This window comes from Sorex fumeus, unplaced genomic scaffold (assembly GCF_029834395.1).
Source record: "Sorex fumeus unplaced genomic scaffold, SorFum_2.1 ptg000093l, whole genome shotgun sequence".
Classification (NCBI taxonomy): Eukaryota; Metazoa; Chordata; class Mammalia; order Eulipotyphla; family Soricidae; genus Sorex; species Sorex fumeus.
The window spans coordinates 1,380,522-1,391,466 of record NW_026606150.1 but is presented as its reverse complement, the minus strand read 5'-3'; the positions used below and the strand labels follow the sequence as shown (position 1 = coordinate 1,391,466).

General features: G+C 43.9%; 1 non-coding gene across 1 annotated transcript; it reads left to right on the top strand.

Annotated features, from left to right (window-relative positions):
* The first annotated feature begins 10,838 nt into the window (after positions 1-10,838).
* LOC130040069 (U6 spliceosomal RNA) lies at positions 10,839-10,945 on the top strand. Its single transcript, XR_008794968.1, has one exon. It is a non-coding gene; the product is annotated as a U6 spliceosomal RNA (small nuclear RNA).

Genomic DNA, 10,945 nt, shown 5'->3' with positions numbered 1-10,945 from the left:
GAAATTAAACGGCCAAAAGTTAGGTATGGGAGAAATGCACCCACAAACCACCTCCGGCTCTGCTGTATAATTGGAGGCATGGCCTCTCTGTTTCCTGATTGAACTGCTTAATGGCCATGATTCCAGAGACTCAGAAACAAATCTCAAAACCCAGAGGCTTTTGGCAGAAATGCGCCCGGTCCATGCAGTAGGTTACCGGTGCTGGGCCAACCCAGGTGGAAATAGGTTTCGTGCCTTGGCCTATTGCCCCCATCGGCCCAGTGGGCGCCATCCTTCAGAGGCCACTGGACAGTTAGGTTTAGGCCCCCAGTAATGAGACACACATTGCCTCACGGGATGGGGGTGGAGCGGGTCCTGTCCTTCCCACCCCAACTAGACCCCAAGTCATCACCCATGAACGGCCTCTCTGGCTCCTCATCAAACTGCTTAATGGCCATGATCCCAGAGACTCTGAAACAAATCTAGAATCCCAGAGGCTTTTGGCAGAATTGTGTCCGAACCCCGCAGTAGGTTACTGCCGCCGGGCCACCCCAGGGGGAAAAGGTGTTGTCCCTCCGCCTGCTCCCTCTTGGCGGCTCAGTGCTCGTCATCCTCCAGAGGCCATTGGACAGTCAGGTCTGGGCCCGCAGTGACGAGACATTCTAGGCCTCATGGGATGGGGGAGGAGCCGGGCCTGTCCTCCCCACCACAACGAAACCCCAAGTCATCGCCCACGAACGGCCTCTTTGGCTCATGATCAAGCTGCTCAATGGCCATGATCCCAGAGACTCAGGAGCAAATCTCGAAACCCAGTGGCTTTTGACAGAAATACCTCCAGATTTAAGTGTTAAATTTTTGGAATTTCAAAATCACATGGCCCTACTGCAGCCACGCGACATCATATGTTATTCATAACCAGCAGTAGAACACAAATTGTCTACTGTTGGCTTTTCAGCAGATCTGAGTGTTGGGGTAAAATCTCAAATAATAATGGTGGGTCTGGTGTCGAAATATTGAATGTGAACAAAGTAGAGAGTAATGTGGAAATCATCTGCCACACAGGCAGGGGGAGGGTGTGGAATGGGGGTATACTGGAGTTTTTGTGGTGGAGAATGGGCACTGGTGAAGGTATGACCGAGACTTAGACCCAAAAGCTTTGTAACTGCTCTCATAGAGATTCAATAAATAAAATTATAAAAAATGAAAACAAAGAAAGGTGGATTTCATGCACAATTCAATCAGCTACTCAGTGACTGAATAAATAGCAGTACTCCTACATAAAAAAAAAGAAAAAAACAAATTAGTACTAAGACAGGACACTGAATAGGAAAGTCTGATACTCCAACTTTTTTATTTTTTGTTTTCCCAACATGACAAATTACTAGTGTACTAGACTTCAGTGCTTTTTAATCATAATGAAATCAAGGAACATATCACTGATTAATAGTATGTTCATGCTAGTGCACCAGTTTCTAGACCATCATCATTGGGCAAATGTGAAACTCTGCAGATATTAAAAAATGCTTGACTGCCTCAACTCAGTCTCTCACCCTGTTCGTTCCATTCTAGGCCATGGGTCCCGATGTGAAATTCTTCAGCTGATCTTCTCGGTCCTATCTTGGCATTAAAATCACCCACAATGATATTGTAGAAGGCGTGGTCTTCTTTATAGAACTGCTCCAGCTCCATGTAGAACTTCTCGATTTCTCTTTCATCATGATGAGATGTTGATGCATAGACAACGAAGATAGAAACTGCCGGCAGTGAGCCACATCTATTCAAATGTAAACATCTGATTCCTGTTGTTAGGCATTCGAATGAATCAATGCTCATGGTCAAGTTTGTGTTGACAAGGACACCGACGCCTCCAAACCTCTTTTATCGCATGTTCCGAGGAACAATTCTTCTCCAGTGTCGAAAACGGCATGGTGAGATTCGTGCCTTCTTGTCTCGGTCAGACCAATGATGTCGTACTTGATCATTCGCGCTTGTACCATCAGGTCCTCGATGGATGCACCTGATGCTAGCGTACGTGCATTCAAAGTACAGACAATCATTTTTGTCTTTCTTCGTTGTGGCAGCCTAGTTTGGCCTTGAGATTTTGTCGGCCTCTCCTTTCTCATCCTTCTCAGTGCTGCCATGTCGGTGAAGCCTTCAGGGTCAGGTGAATGAGACGAGTTGTAGTTACTGGTTTTGGCATATCGAATACACAACATATAGCTTGCCAGGCTCTTCCGTGCGGATGGAATACTCTCGGTAGCTTACGAGTCTTTCCAAAAGGGATAGAGGCTTTTGGGGCGACCTCTAATCGCCCTTGTAGGTGTTACCATATTTGAACCTTATCAAATATGGTATGACAATTCCGGAAGATGGGAATTTAGTGTCTTATGATGTGTCCAGAAAGCGTCCTGGAGTGTGGCCGCGGCTGGGTAGTGGAGGTAGTTTCGACAGGGTGATAGACTGTCTGAGTTCATCATGTCGACCAAGACCATCCATGGTAACTCACAGTTCCAGAAGGCAGAATCTAAACGTTGGACATGGGAGTCTCCCCGTGGACGATTCCACAATGAAATAGACCACATCATATTTAATCAACGGTTTTGCCTGACCGATGTAGCTGTTGTCCCAAAATTTCGAACGGGATCAGACCACCGTCTCCTTCGTGCAAAATTCTACTTCACAGAGTGGGGAGAAAGGGCTGCAAAGTTCAAAAAGAGAACTCCCAGAATGACCACCAACTGGGAACTCTTTGGCACTATTGCGGCAACATGGGAAGATCTATTGTTGACAACATTGACGAGGAATATGATTGACTAGTTCAGCACCTCCATGAATGTGCGAGAAACGCCGAGAGAGATAGCCACAAAAAAAGTCTGTCTTCGAAAACTCTTGAGCTAATTCGCCAGAGTGGCTTGGCGCATGCCTCAGGCAACCGCAAGCTAACGTCCGAGCTCGCAAAGCAGTGCAGAGATGTGATCAAGGAAGACCTCAAAGAGAGAAGAGCAGAAGTGCTGGTAGATGCAGCAGAAGCCGGGAAAAGTATTCGTAACACCCGCCTGTCCTTCGCCAACTACAAGACCAAGATGACTGCCCTCTGACGTCCTGATGGATCCATCACATCCTCCAGAACGGCAATGGAGAAGATTATCCATGACTTCTACTAAAATCTCTTTGATAGCCATGTCCACTTGCCGACATACCAAATTCCACAGGATGAATATGTCGTTCCCAACATTCTCCCTTCCGAAATCTGACACGCCATTTCGTCGGTAAAGAAACAAACAGCACCCGGCCCAGACAAGGTCAGACCTGAACACCTGAAGAACCTGCCATCAGTACTCATCAATATACTGGCTCGACTCTTCACACGCTACCTGTCTGAATGCACGGTTCCGTCCCAATGGAAAACCAGCAGGACGTACTACTGTTCAAGAAGGGAGACATCCATGACATTGGTAGCTATCGCCCAATCTGCCTATTGTCTGTCATCTACAAGTTGTTCACTCGACTCATCCTAAATAGGATTGGCAGAACACTAGATGAAGGACAACCATGCAAGCAAGCCGGGTTCCGCAAAGGATTCAGCACCATCGACCATATCCACACGATAACCAAGCTCATTGAGGTTTCTCGGGAGTTCAAGATGCCGCTCTGTCTAACGTTCATTGATTTAAAGAAGGCCTTTGATTCTGTTGAGACGGAAGTGGTCATTGAAGCCCTAGCCAATCAGGGCATTCAAGCCCAATGCATCAAGATCCTCCATGAGCTGTATTGCGGATTCACTACCAGGATCTCACCATTCTACAAAGAAGTGATCTTTGATGTCAAGAGAGGGGTTTGGCAGGGTGATACCATTTCACCGAAACTCTTCAGTGCCACCCTCGAGAACATCATGCGACGACTAGAATGGGAAGGAATGGGAGTGAAGATAGATGGTCGGCAACTACACCACCTCCACTTTGCTGATGACATTGTTTTAATAACACCAAACATCAGCTGGTGTTATTAAGCGGCACAAATGCTGGCCGACTTTGACCGTGAGTGTGGAAAGGTAGGACTACAGCTGAATCTTACAAAGACAATATTTATGAGAAACAGCCTCATTCCTAATGCCCCATTCGTTCTCAATGGAACGACCATCTGCGAATGCAACAGCTTTATGTATCTAGGTCGAGAAGTCAACATGACAAATGACCTGGCACCCGAGCTGCGCAGGAGGAAGAGAGCGGTTTGGAACGCCTTCAAGAACGTCAAAGAAATAGCTAAGAGGACGAAGAACCTCCGGCTCCGGGCACATCTCTTTGATTCCACTGTTCTTCCTGCATTAACATATGCCTCAGAGACCTGGGCCCTACTCAAACAGGATGAGAAAGCTATTCAGGTCTCCCAAAGAAGAATAGAAAGAGCTATGCTTGGAATATCACATTTCACTCAAATGAGAGAACGAATCCGGAGTTCTGACATCCGTCGACGATCAAGGATCAGGGATGCTGTCTCATTTGCCAAGGTGTCAAAAATCAGATGGGCTGGTCACGTAATGAGATTTAGAGATGACCGCTGGACTAGAGCTGTTACCAACTGGATTCCACGGGATGTCAAGAGACCGCGTGGCCGCCCACCTACCAGATGGTCAGACTTCTTCATCAAGATCATGAATGATCGGTTTGAGGCTCTTCATGTTCCCAGAGCGAACAGATGCCATTGGGCTACACAAGCACGCGACAGGGACAAATGGAGACGTTACTGGCGCCCACTCGAGCAAATTGAGGACGAACGGGAATTTAAGTGATTAAGTGACTGCCTCAACACTTGAGCCATGAAAAGCTACTTCCTAATAGGGCATTTGCTTCTCTAGAAGTCAGAGATAACAGAATCATGGAACAATGTCTTTTCTGATTGTCTATTTCATTAATCATTACAGCCTAAATGTATATTCACTGTAGCACTGTCATCCTGTTGTTGATCGATTTGCTCAAGCGGGCACCACTAATGTCTCCATTGTGAAACTTGTTCCTGTTTTCAGCATATCAAATACGTCACAGGGAGCTTGCCAGGCTCAGCCGTGTGGGTGGGATACTCTCAGAAACTTGCCGGGCTCTACGAGAGGGATGGAAGAATCAAACCCGGGATACTAAAAAAAATTTATATGATCACAGAAATAAAATGAATAATCGACAGAAAAATTATATAAGCATGGGTATCTCAAATAGAGGCATATAAGAGCAAAATTGTAAAACTGATTACAAACCATGAAAACATCACACTTATTTTGCTATGTATAGGTCAATTACTTTGAGGCCTTTTATTTCACAGATGCATCAAATGGTAAAAATAATCTATATATTTAAGGACAAACTATTAAGTGATAGTTTTGGTTATTGTTTTGTTTTGTTTTTGCTATTACAAAATGAGTACTATATAAACACATCAAGAAAAACATTGGAAAATGCTGGACTCCAAATGGCAAAAGCAAGATTTTAACTCTATGCAAAATACAACCCACCACCTTCCCTCCAAATAAAAAGAACTACATAAAAGCAATTCATGCTATTCACAGGTAGCATCTTTCATGAGTAAATAACACAATGAAAACAAATCCCCTCCTCCCATAAGAATGTATAGTTCAAATAACGTGGCTTATTATTGTTCTCCAGTTCAATATCACTGCATGCAGGGTCCGAGCAAGCTATTTCAACAAAATTAAAGCACATCAAAAATACTTAAAAATATACCCATTGCGACGAGTTGCCCCCCACAAGCAGCTCTCTGGCATGGCCATGACTCCAGAGGCAAAAGAACTTAATCCAGAGCCCAGCAGCTTGCAGCAGAAAAGTGAATGTACTATGCGTTAAACTACGGCACCATGCTGCCCTGGGAAGGAAAGGCTGTCGCTCTTTTCCGCCTTTTTCCCCTCGTCAGCAAGGTGGCCACAGCCTCGGAGCTTACTGAAAAGCCAGGTATGAGCCAGAGGTGATGGGGCAACTGCAGTCTCATGGGAAGGGGGGGCAGTACCGGCTCATTATTCACTCCCTACCGAGGTCACGAGTTGCCCCGCACGAGCGGCTCTCCACCACAGCCATAACACCGGATGCACATAAACCAACTTCACAATTATCTGGCTCTTGGCAAAAATCCCTACAGACTTACCTAGTAAAATATCATAAATTCAAAATATGAATCATATGGTTCTCATAACCAGCTATAGAAAACAAATTATTTCACAATGCCTTTTCAGTAATTCTGATTGTTGGGGGGAAATTTTAAACAATAATGGTGCATCTTTTGTCAAAATAATGAATGTAATCAAAGTATAGGGAGAGTTAACTAGAAATCATCTGCCACACAGGCATTGGGAGGGATGGGTGGGGGAGTATATTGGGGTTCTTCGTGGTGATAAATAAGTACTAGTGAACAGAAAATAACTAAAACAGAATGATGCTTGAGAATAAATGATCCAATAGTCACAATGGCTTTGCAATAGCAAAGGAAAAAGGGAAAATGTGTAGAAATCATATATTAATTGTTCTTTATAAATTTTTATTTCAGGTGTATTAATATAAGTAAGCTGGTATTTGATTATTTTACAAAATATGTACCCATTACATTTATGTGAGTAACAAGTACTCGTAAAAATATACTGAAATATAAAGGTACATACCCTGCTCTTTGTAATTTATATTTGTTTTAGGCAAATTTAAAGCAATTTCATTTTCCTTACATTTTTGGTTACCATATTTTCTATAATGTATTGCTTTTCTACTCAGAAAACTACAAATATACATATGAAAACAAAATAAAGACTGAAGAATTTAAGTATAGTGAGGTAAACTTTAGAACACAAAGTATCACTTTCTCTAGATGAATTTTACTATTAACATCAGTTTGTATCCTACTGATTATAATATTAAAAATATTTCCACGATAAAAAATGGTAGTTGGAAAGTATGGCATCACCATTGTAAAGAGAGCTATTACTTATTAAGAAAAAAATTGGAAGAAAAAAATGTAGATTCATGTTGTTTATTTTGTTTTGTTTGAAGCAATGCTATCACCCATGCCAAAATCCCACCCATTCCACACTTACATTTTTGGGGATCCTCAATTATCTTCAAAGATGCAATCATTTTAAAATATAAATTATTATTAGCAAAATAACATTGACTAATTTTTTACATAAAGTGAGTCTGGATACACCCATGACATTTTTCAAAGAAGTAGACAAAACAACCCTGAAATTCATATGGAACAATAAACCCTCACGAAAAGTTAAAACAATCCTTGGGAAAAAGAAAATGCGTGGCATCACCCTCCCCAACTTCAAATTGTACTACAAAGTTGTAGTAATTAAGACAGTATGTTACTGGGCTAGAAACAGACCTGCAGACCAATGAACAGAGTCGAATATTCTGTCACAGACCCCCAAATATATGACCACTTAATCTTTGACAAAGGAACAAGAAATGTGAAGTGGAACAAGGAAAGCCTCTTCAACAAGGGGTGCTGGGAAAACTGGATAGCTACCTGCAAAAAAATGAATGCTGACCTTTGTCTAATGACACGCACAAAAGTCAGATCAAAGTGGATTAAATACCTCAATATCAGACATAAACCTATAAAATACGTAGGGGGAAATTTAGGCAGAACTCTCCACGACATTGAAGCTAAAAACATCTTTAAGGATGAAACAGTACTGACCATGCAAGTGGAAGAAAACATAAACAAATGGGACTACATCAAACTAAGAAGCTTCTGCACTTCAAAAGAAACAGAGACCAAAATACAGAAAGATCCCACAGAATGGGAAGGAATATTTACCCAATACATATCTGATTAGGGATTAATATCCAGAATATATAAGACACTAGTAGAATTATACAAGAAAAAAAACCTCCAACCCCTTCAAGAAATGGGGAGAAGAAATGAACAGAAGTTTCCTCAAAAAAGAAATACAAATGGCCAAAAGGCACATGAAAAAAAGCTCCACATCACTAGCCATCAGGGAGATGCAAATCAAAACAACAATGAGATAACATCTCACACCACAGAGACTAGCACACATTCAAAAGAACAAAAACAACCAGTACTGTCGTGGAAGTGGGGAAAATAGATACTCTTTCACTGTTGGTGAGAATGCCCAACAGTCCAACCTTTCTGGAAAACAATATGGACAGTCCTTCAAAAACTAGAAATTGAAGGGGAATGGTGACGCCAGCAGGTCAATCTGTACCTGTGAGGCGAGTGCATCAGCAACCTGATGGTGCCTTCAAACTTCCAGATACCCCAAAATTGCTGCTGTGCCTTTGACCAGACCCCAAAACCTTGGGGCGAAGTTTACCAACAAAGTAAACAGCCAAAAAATAGGTATGTGGGAAACACACCCACAAACCACCTCTGGCTCAGCTATATAATTGGAGGCATGGCATCTTCTGCTTCCTGATCGATCTGCTTAATGGCCATGATCCCAGAGACTCATAAACAAATCTCGAAACCCAGCGGCTTTAGGCAGAAATATGTCCAGTCCCTGCAGTAGGTTACAGGTGCTGGGCCAACCTAGGTGGGAATAGGTTTCGTGCCTTAGTATGTTCCCCCTGGTGGCCCCGTGGCCGCCATCCTCCAGAAGCCACTGGACCGCAGTACCGAGACATCTGGGGTCTCATGGGATGGGGGTGGAGTGAGTCCTGTCCTCCCCAACCCAACGAGACCCCAAGTCATCGCCCACATATGGCCTCTCTGGCTACTGATCAAGCTATTTAATGAACATGATCCCAGAGACTCAGAAACAAATCTCGAAACCCAGTGGCTTTTGGCAAAATGCATCTGGACCCCACAGTAGGTTACTGTCACTGGGCCACAGCAGGGGGGGGAAGGGTGTGTTCCCTCCTCCTGCTTCCCACTTGAGGCTGGGTGGCCATCATTCTCCAGAGGCCATTGGACAGTCAGGACTGGGCCAGCATTGACGAAACTTGTTGGGGCTCACAGGAGGTGGGTGGAGCTGATCCTGTCCTCTCTATCCCAACAAGACCTCATGTCATCGCCCACGAACAGCCTCTCTGGCTCCTGATCAAGCTGCTTAATGGCCATGATCCCAGAGACTCAGGAGCAAATCTTGGAACCCAGCAGGTTTTGGCAGAAATCCCTCCAGATTTAAGTGTTAAAATTTCAGAATTTTGGCTCCCTTCCGCACTCTCCTCTCTGGAAAGAAAGATGGCGGCCGCATGGGAGCCTGGTGGAGAGCAGGTCTGAGCCAGGAGCGGGGGCGCGAAGGATACCTCGTGGGATGGGGGGGTGCTCCAGCCCGTCCTTCACGCCCGACCGAGGTCACCAGTTGCCCCCGACAAGCGGCTCTCCGGCACAGCCACGACCCCAGAAGCACAAGGACTTAATACAGAAATCCACCAGCTTGGAGCAGAAAAGCGAACAGACTATGCATTAATCCGCGCCATCTTACCTGCCTGGAGGGAAAAGGGTGTTGCTCCCTTCCGCCCTCTCCTCTCTGGAAAGAACGATGACGGTCGCATGGGAGCCTGGTGGAGAGCAGGTCTGAGCCGGGGGTGGGGGCGCGATGGATACCTCATGGGACAGGGGGTGGGGGGGTGGGGGGGGTTGCTCCAGCCGGTCCTTCACGCCTGACCAGTTGCCCCCCACGAGCGGCTCTCCGGCACGGCCAAGGCCCCAGAAGCACAGAGACCAATCTCTTAATTATCTGACTCTCAGTAGAAATACTTGCAGGGTTAATAAATAAAATAGCAGAAATCCAAAACCGTGAGGCCGCAATAGCAGCCGCACAACATCTTTTAATTCTTGAACCCAGCTGTAGAAAGCAGATCATTTCACAATGCTCTTTCAGCATGGCTGAGTTTGGTGGGGGGGGGCGGTAAAGTGTAAATAATAATGGTGCAACTTTTATCAAAACAATGAAGCTAGTCAAAGTAGACAGAGTGTTAACTAGAATTCATCTACCCCACAGACATTGGGGGGGGTTTGGGGGGTGGGGGTTTATTGGGGTTCTTCGTGGTAAAAAATAAGTATTGGTAAAGGGAATTGTGATTGATATTTGCATGACTGAGACCTAAACTTGAAAGCTCTGTAATTTTTCCCACAGCGATTCAATAAATAAATAACAAAAAAAATTTCAGAATTTCAAAATAGAGCGGCCACTACTGCAGCCACGAGACGTCATGTTATTTATAACCAGAAATAGAAAACAAACGGAATACCATTGCCTATTCACCTGCTCTGAGTGTTGGGGTAATATATCAAATAATAATGGTGGATCTGGTGTCAAAATATTGAAAGTGATCAAATTAAAGAGAGAATAATATGGAAATCATCTGCCCCACAGATAGGTGGAGGGTTTGTGATCGGGTATACTGGGGTTGTTGGGGGTGGAAAATGGGCATTGGTGAAGGTATGAGTGTTTCATTGTATGACTGAGACTTAGAACCGAAAGCTTTGTAACTGCACTCACGGTGATTCAATAAATAAAATTAGAAAAAATGAAAAAAAAAACTAGAAATTGAGCTGCTATATGACCCCGCAATACCACTTCTGGGAATATGTTCAGAGAATACAAAAAAGCAAGTAGAAATGACATCTGTACATGTATGTTCATTACAGCACTGTTCACAATAGCCAATATCTGGAAACAACTCAAGTACTCTAGAATAGATGACTGGAAAAAGAAACTTTGGGACATCTGCAGAATGGAATACTATGAAAAAGTTAGGAGAGAAAAAGTCATGAAATTTGCTTATAAATGGATAGACATGGACAGTATCATGCTAAGTGAAATGATTCAGAAACAGAGGGACAGACATTGAAGGACTGCAGTCATTTGTGGAGTATAAAACAACATAACAGTGCTCGCTTTGGCAGCATATATACTAAAATTTGAATGATACACAGAAGATAAGCACGGCTCCTGCGCAAGGATACCACACATATTTGTGAAACATTCCATAATTTT